General features: G+C 36.6%; 1 pseudogene; it reads right to left on the bottom strand.

Moving 5' to 3' along the window:
* Positions 1-374: 374 nt before the first annotated feature.
* Positions 375-7,089, bottom strand: LOC127834487 (uncharacterized; annotated as a pseudogene).
* Positions 7,090-17,051: the final 9,962 nt, after the last annotated feature.

Genomic DNA, 17,051 nt, shown 5'->3' with positions numbered 1-17,051 from the left:
CAAAACCATTGACTAGTACATGTCATAATAATAATATTAAAAAAAATGATTAAACTGCATAGTGACATTGACTAGTACATGTCATAAAAAGAACATATTATGCAATAAAATGCATTGATGACTGGGACAAATACTGACATAACAATACAGTAGAGATCATTTGAGCAAAAAATCTGTCAATATAAACACAGATGTAAAGTAGAAAATTTGAAAGTATGTTTTTACACTGAATGGAAATCACACCATTTAATAAAATACAAAGTTTCAACAGGAAATCACGAAATTAATGATCCGGAACTGTTTAAGCAGTATTATCATTATTATTTTAAAGACAATCCCAGAAAAAATGGTCAATAATTTGTTTGAAATGTTCAAAGCTTTCATAAGTGTTGGTATTAAATCCTGGTGTGGTTGACTTCTTTGTAGTTGGACAGTATGTGAACAATTTTTGCGTACTGTTCGCAACCAGTTCCGTTGATGGCGTATAGCGTTTCTTCATGCAACCACACCTGGGCACACTTCAAGTACCGCAAGGTTTTCCAGTTTTTCCACTTGCCACAGGGCGTGTTGCAGTTTGTGCTGCTGCTGGTGTCTGCTGGATGAACACCTGGCCCAGCCTTTGATTTATACTCACTGTTTGCCCTTGTGGCTGGGCCGGCACAACCAGTAAAATGGGTGCCCTATCTGTGGGTTGAATCGGTCGAAGCTTGACAGGTACTGGTGTTGCTCCCGAAGCGGATGTTGGTGTCGATGTATTTTCACCTGAGGTTGAGGCCACAAAGTCCAACCGTCGCTTCTCTGATTGCCGCCTGCCAGACACGTGGGCAATAGTTGTGTACTGGACTTCTTCCCAAGTAGCTGTTCTCTTTGATGGGAGCTGGCTGGCTTCGGGAAGAGGCACGTCTGACAAAACTTGCTTGTGGGGCTTGACCTTTGGTCTGGAAGTTGCTCTGTAGTTGGCCTTCTTTTCCTCATTCCTAAGGAAGGTCGAAACTGATTTATTGTTAATATTTGGGAGTGGAAGGTCAAGTGTGGAGAGAATGGGATCATCCAACACCCTGTCAAGGAACTTCTTGTAAAGAGACTTGATGGTGATCCCTTGTTTGGAAGGTGACTGCACACTTGCCGGAGGGCGGTTCTTGGAAGGTGACTGCACACTTGCTGGAGGGCGGTTCTTTAAAATCTTGATAAGCAGGTAGAGGAGCCGCGAGTCCTCAGTTAACCTTGCTGCAGAAGCGTACCGTGTTGTGAACCGGGTCTTCTTTGCGGCACTTGACTGCAGATTCGGGGCCCAGACACCGTCCGAATAGCGTATAACCCGACCTGCTTTCATATTTCTTCACGAAAGACCTTGTTGTTTTGTCATGTTTGTGAAGGTTTCATGCTGCCTTCAAAATGGGTTGTCTCAGCTCAGGAGGGACAACATGTTGGTCGGTGTTGTCTACCAACTTTACCAGTGAAACTGCAAATGCAACAACTTCCTCGAAGCCAGGGAGATGGAGATGGCTCTCTGACAGCACATCTTGCATGTCCGGACTTTGATCTTCGATGCCATCAGGGGTTGCTGTCATAACAGTGTAGGTAGGACTGACAATGTCGACAGGGTCCTCTGTGTGCTGAACCTCCTCCTCATCCTCCCCAACTCCTTCATCCACATCCTCATCGTCTGTGACCTCGGCCTCCTGTTCCTTCCTAGCTGAAAATATAAAATAACACTGAATAAATAACCCTGAATAAATAACCCTGTATTTGAATAGTGAAAGTTATCATAATTATGAGGAACATCAGTTACGAAGCATGTATTATATTATAATATTACAATATTGCGACGGACAGATAAACAGACAGACAAACATGACCAAAACAATACGTATCTATGTATACCACTTTGTGGTGGAAAACATTTAAAGTCACTGATAGTGCCAAATGGAATAAGAATGTTAAGCACAAGTTGCCTTTATCTCTGACCACATTATTTCAAGACTTATGCAAGGGGAGCTCACCTTCTTTAGCGTAGTACTCTTTGGATCTGAAGCGGGTGGACTGATACATATGGTATTCAACGCCCAACAGCTCTTCCTCTGCTGGGTCGTCATACTCTTTTGGCAAAGGCATAAAGTTGGGCTCAAACAGGGCCTCCGCTTGCTTGTTGAGGCTCTGTATCTATCTCGGGTCAGAGCATGTTGTCCTCCGTCCTTTGCCACCAGCAATGCTCTGGGACTCCATTCGGTTGTTCCACTGAACAGCGAAGGATATAAGGTACACCTGAAATAATACTATAATTAACCCTATGAATATCTAAAAAAAAATAACACAGGTATATTTTGCATTCATCATAATCATATGCCCAAGCAAAAATATTGGTAACATGCAATAAAATAGCATCTACAAAATAGACAGCATAATTCAGCAGAATTTAAGACACATCCTTTGCATTTAGCCTAGCATTATACTCATTCGATGTAACCGTTGTGAAACATACCTGAAAAGGCACGATGCCACAGCGCATTGACGTATCGCGTTGACCATGTGGGAGTGGAGGCCTTCTAGTACATTGCTCCCTCGACGGCATTTGTACTTGAATAACTCTATGCCATTTATGTTCACCTTCGTAGTCGCAACATAGAGCTCCACACCCGGGGGATCCTGAAAAACATGAAGACATTAGTGAGTTTTACAGTATGATAACATGATTACATATATTTTAATAGTATCATATGTTACACCTCTGTTATACTGAAGTGATCACAGAGATATTAACCAAATGTTTTTACAGCAAATTGATGGCAAGATTAAGTGATCACTGCTGACAGCTACGTACCTGCATACAACTGAGGTGCTTGCTGGCAAACATCCAGTGGCTGTTCACAGCAACGTCAGTTTTGAAGAGTGGAATCTGGTCAATGCCCAGGCCGGCGGGTCCCTTGAACTCATTGATTATGTAGTCTATGGTCTCGTACATCTCCTTCAATCAAATAAATTAATGCAATTTTATTCTACTATTCAACATATGACTTTATGGATTTTAACACTTGTTTGTCCTGTTTAAAGTAATTATTATGATTTTATTACAATAAATTCTTGCTAGAATGATTAGGAATATTTTAACAAAATGACATTTAAGTACCTCAATACTCCTGGTTGTTGTCGAACATACGACTGTATTTGGTATGGCTTACAGAATGCAAGCATCTGTGCATCGTTGTAGCTCTGATACAAGCGCTCGTCTCCCTTCCTGACAGCTGCCACTAGCTTCATCATGTCATCTCTGTAATGTTTAACATATATTGAGATTTAAATTAGTTACAATTTTGTCAGCATAACTAAGAGAAGAGTGATCACATACATTTATTATATAATATGAAATAGAGTAGTGTTCTTGTACCATACAAATTATTGTGATGTAGGATTTGATAATGAAATAAAATCAAAGCAATTCTACCTGTTGTATGCAAGGACTGCCCCGGCCATAGCGCTCATGAAGTCTGCATATTTGGCGTGGGTCTGTTTATTGATGACTGCATCCCAGCGGTGTAGCCAGTGCCGGATATCCAGTCTGACCACCATGCCGTCTTCCACCCAGTCTTTGAACAAGACCTCGTAAAAGCAGGGAGTACCTTCGCTGAAAAAAATAATGAACATAGAAACATACGGAAGAGATACATTTCTCTGAATGTCATCATTTCTATGTGCATGTTAGACTCATGAGTAAATAAGTGTTTATACCCATTTTGTCTTGCAGACACTAAAAGACAGACAAACATAAAATGCTATAATTCTATAATGCAGCTTGTGAACAGGTTATGTTATACTTACCGACAGCAGTTATTGTCGGTATATGGGATCTTAGGAGCTGGTGCATGCGCCCGCTTGAATCTTGACACCAGTCCACGCGCCATTCGCTAGTAACATCCCTCAGACTCGGACGCTACAACGACAGTCGTGAGGAACTGAACCCGTTCATTGACAAAACTCGTAACAAACTGCATTGTGTCTTGACCCGCCCCATATAAATTCTTCAGTATCTGTAAATATTATTTATTACATATATGAAAAGCTGGTAGGATCTACCTTTTTTTAAAAATTAGATGTAACCAACACAATATTTCTAATATAATCATGAAAAATATTCTATTAAACGGGTAACAGTCAATTAAAAAACTATATTTTCAAGTATTAACTTGCTTAGAGCCGTCAATGCACAGGATTTCGCCTGTTGTGCTTAGAATATCTGCCCTGTAATCTTGCATACGCTCCATTGCTTGGATTAGGTGAGCTCTGCGAAAGACACGTTCATCTGGCAGCAGCGGCTGTGCAATTGGAGGTGTGTATGACCCAGCTGGATTGACAAACTGCAATATCCCTGACTGACCAGACTGTGAGGTTGCCTTGGCTGTGTAGGCCTCAAACAGAAAGGTCTGGTTTAGGTCTCTTATATCGGTGTACCACTTGTCGTGTTGCCGTTTCAGGAGGCGAAGCACCTTTGTCATGGATATTGCATTCAGCCTGTCATCCAGCAGGGTCACCACAGATTTGTCAATAGCACGTTTGCCGCAGATGATGGCAAGGAACATGTTCTTTACAGCTGGCGACAGACTCTGAAGAATAACCGGTCTGAACCCCTGCCAAATGTACTGGGGCTCCTCTTCCTCATCTGAGACCTGCTGTTTTGCAGTTTTCTGTCGCAAACGTAGTGCCTTGCAGTGGCTACACAGTAGGCGTTCTGTTAGGAGCGTGTAATAATGATGCTCACTGCATACCTGGTGTGCGGTACTGCTATTGCCACTTCTGCTGAGGAAAGCATCAGGCGGTGCAGGGCAATTTTTGTTTGGGCAGCGAATCTTAGCGTGCATCACCCCCACTGGTCGCCAGAAGAAGACGGGAGTGGTAAAGAAAGAGTTCATGTGGGGTATCGATCCCATCATGGTGGTGGGGATTGGTGGCGGGTTAAACCACATGATAACTTCCTTGAACGTTTTCCTCTCAACCAAAGACCCATCTGTTGTCTTGTGTTGCTGAAATGGATTGAATAGGCCATGCACAATTTTTCTCGCAGCTATCTTAGGTTGGGGGTGATATTTCCATGTGAGGAAGCCTGTTCCCATTACTTCTGCCAGCCCTCATACACAACATTAAATGACGGAGTTGACGAACGGGACGGCAGGTCACAGGGGTGTGATGCCAGCTTCCCCACAGATGTCAGTGTTGTATTCACTGACAACTCAGACTTCTGAATAAAATTTTCTGCAAGGAGAAAGAGTAAAATAATACATTATTACCTGCAGGTAAACATTATGTGTTGGAAGTGTCATTACATAACTCACTAAATTCTCATGCATTTGTGGTCTTTATACTTCATGTACAGAAGTATTTGCCTATAATATTATCATTACATGCTCATGAATGCAATATTTTGTTAATTAAGGTAGCGCACCCCTAATGGGCACATATCCAAATATAAGCTAATTAAATATTTTCTTAATCAGCATCATTTCACTGAACTACATGCAAATTTGTAGGTAGGCTTTCCATGCTTTAAAAAAAAATATACCGATTTTTTCAAAACCAACCCCACGCTCGGCTTTTGTCCAGTTTATTTTCACCCCTGGGGTATATAAAAGTCTCATAATTCATTCAAATTTCCAAATATGGGCATGCAGTTGGTGTGAACAGATGCAGTAAAGATGTTTAAAGTTTAAACAATATGAAATAAGTATTCTCTTACATACATTTATTTTTTAACAAATTTTTATCTATGGAAGAGCGCCATAAAATGTAAGTAATTTCAGCCAAGTGAAAATTGAGTCGGTTAAAAACAAAGTGTCATAACATTCAAAATAGTATCATTTAAGTTAAATGTTAAACTTAGTTTTTATAGAAACACTATATACAGCAAAAATACCAAGAACTAGACAGATTTATCGTTTACTTTTTTAAATAAAAATAAAAATGCAACATGCATCATTCGTATTTTCAGCAGTAAATCACCCAATTTAGCCATAACGTTGTTTTAATTTTAAAAATTTAAGGATGTGCATAACAATTTCAACATATTTAACAATTAGCATAGCTTATATGCTATATTAAATCATATAACGTTAGAAAAAAATAAAACGCGTCGCAAAAAATATGCGATGTCGGCAGGATTTGAACCTGCGCGGGAAGATCCCAAAATATTACTAGTTCATCGCCTTAAACACTCGGCCACGACAAATTCACATTAGAGCAATCTTAAATTAGATATCCATAACTAAACAGGTAAAAAGGCTCTTCGATCTTTGAAGAAATCGCGAAATCGTATTTTCATGATATTTGGATCAAAGTCAATATTGATTGTGAAAAAAAATGAATTCTAAAGGAATTACGTAAACATATATCTAAATTCGAAGTTTGAAAAAAATCAAATGCATCTCTCGGAAATAACCGATCATTGAAGATCGGCAATGATCGTAAAATAACTCGCGGGAAATCATTAGGGGTGCGCTACCTTAAATACAGTAATATAAAGGTATAAGTTGTAAATTAAAGTATTTTCTTTGTTTACTATTTTCCTAAATATCTTACCAGCTGCAGCGAGGACAAGAGCATCCTCATCGTCATCAAAGTCCTCTATGGCAGATGTGGCAGAGGGAGTCGCTGAGGGTGTCACAGCAGGGGCAGTCTGGGCGGACGCACAGAGTCTGAAATAGATTTTCATACATGTGCAACAATTTTTCATTTACTTTTTGTTCTTATTACTTCATGTACATTAATTAACACATTGTACATTTGCACATCACACACTTTTTTGCTGCAGTAAAAATCTCATTAGCCCGACCTTTAAGTAACACTTATTTTAATGTGACATTCTTTTTTAAATTCAATACTAATTAAATTAAACTGACCTGTAAGTTTATCATTTTCTTGTGGACTTGAACCATTATCTGTTTGTAGTGCTCTGCTAGGTCTTTCATGACTTGTTTCTGCCAGAGTTGCAGAGGCGTATTCTTCACTCTGCCTCCCTCCGGATTGACCATATACTCTGCCACCATGTACGCGAGATGTCCTGTAACAGTCAATTTTAATCGTGATTTAATCCCTACGCATCTAAACTTCCGGCCGAGGGTTATTCGACAACAAACTATAACGTAAAATAATTATTTCTTAAATAATATCACGTTTCTTTAAGAAAAATGCATTTTAATCAATAATTAATAATACTGCATTAGTGCATACCAATATCATTTTGAAGTAACCACTCCATTGTTTTCCCAGGGTAGTGTCTGGTAACATCTTCGGTCAGGACAACTTTCAGCTTCCACAACTTGTCCCCACCCAGCGCCTTTGCTTTTGCCTCCGCCAGTGACGGATCACCCCACACCTGCGCATTGAAGCTCTCCTTCACCGATGTTTCTTGGTATTCCAAAGCCTCTCTGCTTGGAGCAATAAGGCACTCATTTGGATTTTTTTGCCATAAAGGGAAATATGGTAGTTGAACTTGTATTGAGTGTTTAGCTGTATAATGGTTTTTTACAGTTTGTTTTAAGGTAAAGGATTGTTCACATTGATCACACTGAAATTTTGATTCATCAGGAAGGTGTACTCGTTCATGTCTCGTGACATTACTTTTAACATTGGAGGTGAACTCACAGTGGCTGCACGTGCGTTGCTTCTTTTGGGGCGGCTTGAACTCCATGTGAAGTCACTGGCGGGGCTCGGATGGAGATGCTAAGGCATGAGACTACGGTGGAAGGCTCATACCACTGGGGTGGAGGCTCAGTCAACAATCTGTAAATGTGTTAAGATATTATTTAAATTTTTTCACTATTAAATTCCTATAAATTACTCACTTCTCACTCTTTTAAAACCAAATCATCCTTATACAATGCATTCTTTTTAAATTACAGTCATCTAAGCATTACATGTTTTTTTAAGAGATAACGCTTAACAATGTTGGGGTCTACAATATTTTAATAACAAAAATGAGTGTTCTTTGTTACATGTACATAGTATCCGGATATCCGAATTTCCAAAGCTGTTTTGCACGCTTAAAAAGGTTAAACAATGGATCAATGCGGTCATTTTCAAAAGATAACATAACGGTCAATCGATTTCAAGTAAAAACTTTCACGAAAAAGCTGTCCGAGTGATAAAATCCTAGATCACATATTAACCTTTGAACGTTCATTTAGGCATCGATGTTTATCATCGTAACGAAGTAATGAGACGTTGTCGACTCTTTGGGTACTTTTGTCGATAATTCTAAATCGAAGCAATATATAAAATAACAATGTTAAAACATAATAAGCTGTAAAACTTGAGAAATAAGCATTTGTTTTTTCCAATCGCGAAACAAGATGGCCGACTCTTTGTTATGATTTTAGGGCACGCTGAACAACGCTCAATGATTGGCTGACTGGTGCTCAACTATTGGTCTTTTGAGCGCTAAACTTTGCTTAACGTCGCTCAACCATTGGTCCATTGAGCAACGGATAACTACTAGGAAGGGTAACTGCCTGGGAATACCGGGTGCTGTAGACTTTTGCCTTATTATTAATATAATAATAATTAATAATATTAATAATGATTATTATTATTATTGTAAATGTTATCAGATGTCTAATTTGTATGTGTATTTATTATTAAATGTATTAGTATTATTATAATTATTATTATTATTATCATTCGTAATAATTATAGTAGTAATGATGCTATATAATGGTAATAATAATAATAATAATCTTGTTATTGCTATTTCTTTATAAATCACGGTACGGCACGCGTTCAGTTCTTTGCGTTTTTTTCACAAACATGGCGACGTTGTGATGCGACTCGATAGAAATGACGTTTTAACTATTGTGACGCACTTCCAAAAGACGTTTCAACTATTGTGACGCACGTCAAAAAGACGTTGGAACTATTGTGATGCGTAACAACGACGTTCATAAAGCGTACATCATGTTATTCGTGTATTTTGTAGGAACTTAATGTGTTGTATTGACACAGAAAGCGTTGGGATAAATGATATTTCTACTTTTCTGACTCGTTCCATGTAGAACACTCGTTACACGGACGAAATCGTTCGTAATTTTCTTGTTCTAAAAATCGGTTGGTGAATACAGGCCCGGAAGTACGAAAATGTTCGCACCCATTGCTTTTACGCGGACGCCATTTTGAAAATGGTCCCAAAAACCACGCGGCAATGTTATGAAAGCCGTGCCCGTGACGACTAAGCGTCGTGTAGTGAAAATAGAGGATATCGGCGAACACGAGGAAATCGGATTGACAATATAATGAGACTGTTCAATTCGTGTTGGTGCCATGGTGTAAGCATACCTTCCTGGTACAGAGAATACCGTGGACGTGTTTTTGTATCGCGGTCTTGCGTAAATCGTCAGATATAAGTATTGTTGAAAAATGTCGGTTATAGCGAATTATGGCCCTCTTGTGGATGGAGCACTCAATGAAGAAGTGGTTAAAAGATCTTTAAAAGTGATTTGTGAGCGCGGTGTTTCGATTGTCGGTGTAATTAATATGATTAAAAGCCTGGATGTGAAAGCCGAGGACGTAGATGCGGTAGCTGCGGGGCCTCCAGGAGCATCCACGTATGACGTGGTCTTCAAAACAGCAGATAAGTTGTCTGAGTTTTTAATTAGACTGAAATCTGACCAAGTTGTGTTTAAGTTACATAAATATGTTTTGGAGTCCTATGGTAGCCAGGTCGTTACACTTCGTGTTCACTGGTTGCCAGTTTTTTTGTGAGTGACAATGTTGTTTACGAGATTTTTTCTGACTTCGGAAAGGTACTTTCCATTGAAAAGGAAAAAAATGGAAGTTGAAGGATTCAAAACAATGACTGGGGTCCGAGTGGTTCCCTTAGAAATGACCCACAGGAAAAGGATAACATTCCACATTTGATAAAGTTTAATTGCGGGTTTAAAGCCCTGGTGACCATGCGGCGGCGGCCTCCTTTGTGCCTGAGATGCATGCGTCTCGGGCATATGAGAGGAGACTGCCCCGGCACGGTCACAAAAGGGGCAGTCTCTGTTTCAGGTGGAAAACCGGCCCAGGGGGTGGGGGAACCTGTCGAGTGGTCCGGTGCATCATCGAAGTGGACGGATGTGGTCCGGAAGGGGAAGAAGCAGAAGCAGGCCCCCAAAAAGCAGGACGCGGCCCCTGTGACTCCCCCTTCTGGTGACCAGACGCCGGCACCAGTTACTCCAGAGGTAGCGTTGGTCCCTAGCCAAGATATGGAAGTAAGTGAAACCAGTGCCAAGCGAAAATTAGAAACAGAAGGTCGAGAGTGAGGGGATAGATGCCTCTGAAATGTTAACTCAGGACTCTATCTATGATGGAATGTTGTCAGGTCAGTCCCTCCATACGTATTGGTGTTTAAATTGCTCGGACTCGTATATGGACTTGATTTTTGCACAACGGATTTCTTATTATTAACAATGGCCTGGCAACAAATCGCATGCTTTATGGACTTCGAAATTGCCTATGCCCTAGTCTACATTTATGTAGTTTTACATATATTAAATTGCACCATTCCCATAATTGTTAAAAGTTTAAAAATCTGTATATATGAATACATTTATGTAATTATATATATACTACATTGCACTTTTCCCATACACTATTTTAACATGTTGAAACTCTACATGTATAGGTTCATGTTTCAATGTGTTATTATTCTTTTTAGTCCTTGTAGGTACTCATTTGTTAATGTGTGTACATATATTTCCCCTTTTAAATATATGCTACATTGCACATGTATATTGCGTTTAAATCATGTTCATATGATATTGTTTTACAGTGCAGATTGTCTACAATTTCAATGCACGCATTACCCGCTCCGTGTTAAATTTACTATTGAATGCTTATTGTAAAGTAGTTTAAACTCCAGGGGGCCGTTTCTGGTACAATGCGTAACTTTACGCACGAAAATGTACGTACGTATGAAGTTACGTACATTTTTCCAAATGCGTAAGTGCGTTTCTATAAACCGAACGTAGCCGAAAACTTAGTTGCTATGCTTTATTACTCTTTATAAAGGAGTTCGATGAATGCGCAGACCTCTAAGAGAGCATTTGACAGTGTCGTTTCCCGTGTAAAACAATGACTTGCAAAATGGAAGCAGCGAAGAAAAGAAAGATGCATTGGTCGGCGAATGAGATTAACGCGTTAGTAGACGGTTTCGTTGAGTACCAAGAGGTGTTAGAAGGAAAGTTGTCGAATCAATTGACAAGTAAAGTAAAGCTCGAGCTTTACGAAAAGCTTACAGAAAGGTAAATGTTGTTACACTTACAGTAGTTTGCTACTTTGCATTTTGCATACGGTATTGATAGCCACACTAATATGATTTTAATTCTAACATTTACATATCATCAATAGTGCATGTGTAGGAATATCAATATTTAATGGTTTAAATATTTTATTTGTCGTCTTCTGTATAACATAAGAAAAAGCGACTACAGAGACATCTCAACTACCAACATATATAGATCTATGGCATATCTACGTCTACGTATTAAAAACATATCTTTAAGGTACCCCTTTAATTAAACATTGCAGTATCAACAGCCAGTCCCTCACGCAAAGGTCAGTGGAGGAAGTAAAAAAGAAGCTGTCTGACATCAAAACAGATGTCAGGCAGCAGGAAAGAAAAATATTAAGAGAAGCTCGGGCTACACGGGGAGGTCCAGCCATCGCTGATCTAAACGATTGGCAGGAAAAGGTACACCTACTGATTTGCATGTACATTTTCTTGCTTAGCATGACCTCTAATATATAATAATTAATGCACTCAAACCCAGTAAGTAGATCTAAATGATGTAATATGTCATTTTTTATTCGTGTATTGTTTACTTATCTAAATACTTATATATGTACACAAAATCAAAATAGTCAGATATATTTATTGTTTTCTTTGTTATATCTGCGTAAAAGCCATTTCATTTTTTATATGTGTGTGTACAAATGTTCTACACATTTTTAAATAGCTACTGAGTGCACTTCCCAAGGTCTCCAACGAAGGTTTTCCACGAATTGATAACTTCAAAGGTAATATATCTTCTAATCACTATAGTTTCATCAATTATAATATAACACATATCAAATTAAATTGCAATACATTACATTTGTGTTGCTAAATAATATGTTACACTTTGTAAAGTTATATATATTGAAACCTCATTTATTTTAAATATTAAATTCATTATATCTGTTTGTTTTATTATACTAAATTGCCATGCTGTATGACCTAGCCTTTAATGCGATGAGGTAGATTGTAAGCCTTGTAACAGGGAGGTCCCTTGTTTTTGCCCCATTGTGGACAGGCATGTTTGAGGATGAGTAACATAATGCCATGAACAATAATATATTAGCAAAGATTTTCTTTAAACTTCTTGTTTATTCAAATGTAAATGGCTATCTTTATTAACAGAATCTCCAGAGTCATCAAAATTTGCAAGCACATCTTCAAAGAGGAAGAATGCGGACGTTGAAAAAGGAAGTGCACCAGAAAAAGGTACTTCTAATTCATACTTCCTACGTCAATTACTGACTATTACGGGAAGGCTTATTATAGGCAGATATGGACACGGTAAAGTTCGTTTCCTGGGAAGAACCAGTACTTGGTGTCTTTATATGGAGGAGCTAATGAACGCTCCCTGAGTAGGAATCCAACCTACCAACTCCCGATCGCTAGGCAAACACCTCATCCATTTCACCACCCCAATCTAAGGTAAAGGTAAACAATACGTGTTTAATATTTGGAGCAATGATTTTTCTTTTAAATAATTTTTAATTAAAAGACAAAAACAAATTTATAAGCCAAAATTTGATTATTTCAATAATTTTTGCTTATAAATTTGTTTTTGTACAAATGGCATGTTACATACTGTAGATATGGCCAAAATTGATTCAATATTCAAAACCAAACACATTCTTGTTGTTTCAACAATTTAATATACCCACTTGGTATTTAAAAACACATTGTATTGAACTATAATCAAACACATGAACAGAAACAAGCAGAGATAACAATAACAGATGTGGAACATGTAAGAACAAACTGACAATATTATATGTCATTACACAAAATTATTTCTTTTATTTAAATTGTATTGTTTCATTTTAGTGTTAGGATGTAAATTGTCTGTAAGTCGTATAATATAATGACCAAATGACAAATTTTAAAGTTAATATCTTTAGTTGCTATAAAAAATATGAAAGAAACTAATTGATAGTTTTTTTTTAATGAACAAAAAATTCTACAATTCAACAAATTTATATTTTCACATTTTTTAATAATTAATTCAGCTGAACTTAACTTACTCCATAATCAAGGTCTGCATAAAAACTGCCTACTCAGAAATTTCAAAGTAAAGTTATTGACTGGACACTCATTTTGTGTTTGCAAAATGATTGGCCAGTTTTGACGCAACAAACATGCTACCAACAGCAAATGGAGGGGAGGAGGTGGCTTCAATATACTTTGTGGCATTGTTATTTCAAAGTGAAACACTTAAGTAATGTGGAAGTATACACTTTTAAATAAACTACCTTCGCTTGATCCACTTCAGCACAGTAATGATTAAATTAAATATATTTTATGTCCACTTAACATGATAATATAGTAAGCATAAATGTGTGGATACGCAAATAAATGTTAAGTCATAATCAACACTTTCCTTTTGCATAGTTGAATACTATAATAATAATAATAATAATAATAATAATAATAATAATAATACAAATCTTTATTTAAAGAAGATAGACTTGTTAAGAAATACATCAGATGAAATAACATAATATGCAATTTATATAATATATTTCTTATTTTCAACAAGGTCTTCTAACAAGATGCAATTTACAACAAATACATCATATTTCATCTTGAGCATTAAGAACAAAACATAAAGAATCATATATGCATGCACATATAATGATATATATTATAATTAAAAACAAATGACAGACATAAAACTACAATAACCATTTATGCAAGAATAGTATTTAAACATTAAACTAATGTTATTTACTAAAACAACATGAATCATGTTCAGTTTATTTCATAAAGTGTGGAAGAAAGATAAGCTTTTAATTTTTTCTTAAATGTAATTAAATTGTTTTGTTTGACGTACAGATTGGGGTAACGAATTCCAAATTGTTTTGCTAGAAAATTCAAACGATTGTTTGAAATAGTTTGTTTTGGGTATTCGCACTAGTTTTAAATCCCCCTTTTCGCAAGATCGCAAGTTATAGTGATTATTTTGTGAAGGTGTCAAAAGGTCACGTATGTATGTTGGGGTTTGATTGCGAAATGCTTTAAATACAATAACTGACGTGAAATAGTGATTACGCTGTTCAAAAGTCAACCATTTTAGATCTTTAAATAGTGTTTTTGAATTAGTGTTGTACTTTTTATTTAAAATATGTGCACCACAACGCTTTTGTATTTCGACTTTTCTATTAATTTCCGTTTGGGCCGCTGAACTCCAGGTAACGCATGCGTAGTCGGATATAGGTGAGATATAACCATTATAGAAGAGCTTACGCATTTCAAAAATACGGTTTTATTTTTTTATTAAGAAACATTCGTGATGACATTTTTTAACAAACGCTGTTAATGTGTAGTTTCCAAGATAGAGTATTGTCAATATAAAGGCCAAGAAGTTTTTGCCAATTTACTGTTTTGATCACCGTATCTGAAATTTTAAGTTTTAGATCTGTTATGTTTTGAGCTTTCCGTTTTGACCCTTCTTACCATACAAGTAGTTTTTAATGGATTAATAATCATGTTATTAGTTTGGCACCAATCATTTACAATTGAAAGATTTGTTTGTAGCTTATTTTGAAGAGTTAGAATATTTGTTCCCACAGTGTGCAATGTTGTATCATCAGCATACATTGCAGAATCACATGTAAGATCTAGCGAAAGATCATTAACGTAAATAAGAAATAGAAGAGGTCCTAAAATAGATCCTTGTGGAACACCAGCAATGATGCTTTTACAAGTAGAGGTAGTGTTTTCTGCTTTGATAAACTGAAATAGATTGCGGAGATATGAAGAAAATAAGTCGCATGACCTATCATTAAAATGATAAAGTTTTAATTTGTGTAAAAGAACCCTATGGTCCACAAGATCAAATGCTTTTTTAAAATCCAAGAAAATTGTACCTACCATATACATGGAATAAGTAAAAAGTTGTTTATAAATATAATGTTATGGTAAAGATGGATCATTCACAACTCCTTATCATTATGTACAGTACATACACGTTTAAATGCTTTACACTGAACGTTGTAGGATAAATTGCCTTGCTAATATTGAGTCTACTGGTAGACATATAACAAGACGGTCATTATGATGAAAGTACACCACACTTTACTAAGTGCTGATATTGTGGTTCCATCTATGTATGATGTTACTAACGTATTAAGTCGATATACATGTAAATTAGTCTTATATTTAATCAAGTATATACGATATGATTGCTATTTTTGTAAACAGATAACGCGTTCAAGAATACAAACATAGACTTAAAGTTCATCATGATAATTAGTTACATAAAAAAATTAAATACGAGTTAAAATCACTTGCAAATAAGGTACCGTTGTACAAAGAACTTTTTTTCTATACAAACTTCATATACTTTGTTGCGCAATCCCAATTAATCTGCAGATTTGTTTATACGACACGTTGAAACAAACTTGGATCAGCAAGAAATACGACTAAGCTCATCAGAATCGACGTAAACTTGGTTTGCCTTATGTACATTTAAAAACACATTGTACTGAAGTTTACGTACAATTATTGTTCAAAATAGTATACCTTGTCGATTTTCAAATGATTTATTAATATTAAAAAAAGTAGACAAAACATTCGTAGATACTCGCCTAAATATAATTATGTTTAATTACAAATGGGTATAACTAATGGACTGCAGATACACAGCGAACTTGCAAAACTCCACATCTGATAATATGTTAAAGTGATATTATGAGCATTTTACACTGTTGAATAGAGCTGAAAAGAATAAACAGGTCAACAGAGTTAGTTAGCATGTGGTTAGAATAAACAGGTCAACAGAGTTAGTTAGCATGTGGTTACTGAAATTATCTGCAACTCATCTTGCTACCAGTTGTTTATAAAATATTACATTTGATATTTTACATGACTCACCCAGTCCTCTAAACCGATATCATCCGTAAAACAAAACAGTGTCTGTGTGTCGTTAAACGAATCTGCACTCAAACTTAATTGAGATGCACATTGTTATTCGAATCATTTCTGTCGTCAGTTGTTAAAATGCATTATTTTTCCGGGATATTGTTTTAGTACGTTGATGCTGCATTAACAAACATAAGTGTATTTGAAGTGAAACCACCAAAAATGAACAAATGTTGCGATATACACTTATAAACTGTTTGATACCCATATCACTTTTATATGGATGTTGTACTTACTGTTGAACGTTTATGAAAGCTTTTAAAAGGACCTTCGCACAGATGTTGGCATGTATTGAAGTCTGTTATTAAATGCTGTATATTAATACATGTAAACATTGGATCTAAAATGCTGAGGACAAGATCAAAAGTAGAGAAAAAAAAAGTTATCCTCAACCACTGATCCCCGGAGTAAAAGTATTTCTCTAAGACCACTCGACCATCCGTGCGTATACTATAATTGTTATATTTTATACTTTATATAAGCAATCCTGGTAGTGTAACAAAATATAACGACAACAACAGAACTCAGCAAATTATTCAATCGTTTCGCGTTGCAACGTTTCAGGGTTTTAAATCGTCAAAAGATGCATAAAGCGGCTATTTAAGAGCATTATAAATAATCAGTACTACTGTTTCCTCACAAATATCATACCTACAACGAAAATTTGCGAATTTGACAATTTATTTTTAATTTTTGTCAATTTACCAAAAGGTCCCTGTAAGATTTATACATACTCTAAAACATAGTGCATTTTTTTTAAATAGAAACAGGGAGCACAATAGTAAAATGGGAAACTTAATGGTATTGTCAATTTAGCGGGCCTCAGTCGGTGTGT

This window comes from Dreissena polymorpha, chromosome 6 (genome assembly GCF_020536995.1).
Source record: "Dreissena polymorpha isolate Duluth1 chromosome 6, UMN_Dpol_1.0, whole genome shotgun sequence".
In the NCBI taxonomy this organism is placed as follows: Eukaryota; Metazoa; Mollusca; class Bivalvia; order Myida; family Dreissenidae; genus Dreissena; species Dreissena polymorpha.
The sequence above is the reverse complement of the archived record's forward strand: the minus strand, read 5'-3'. Positions and strand labels throughout refer to the sequence as shown.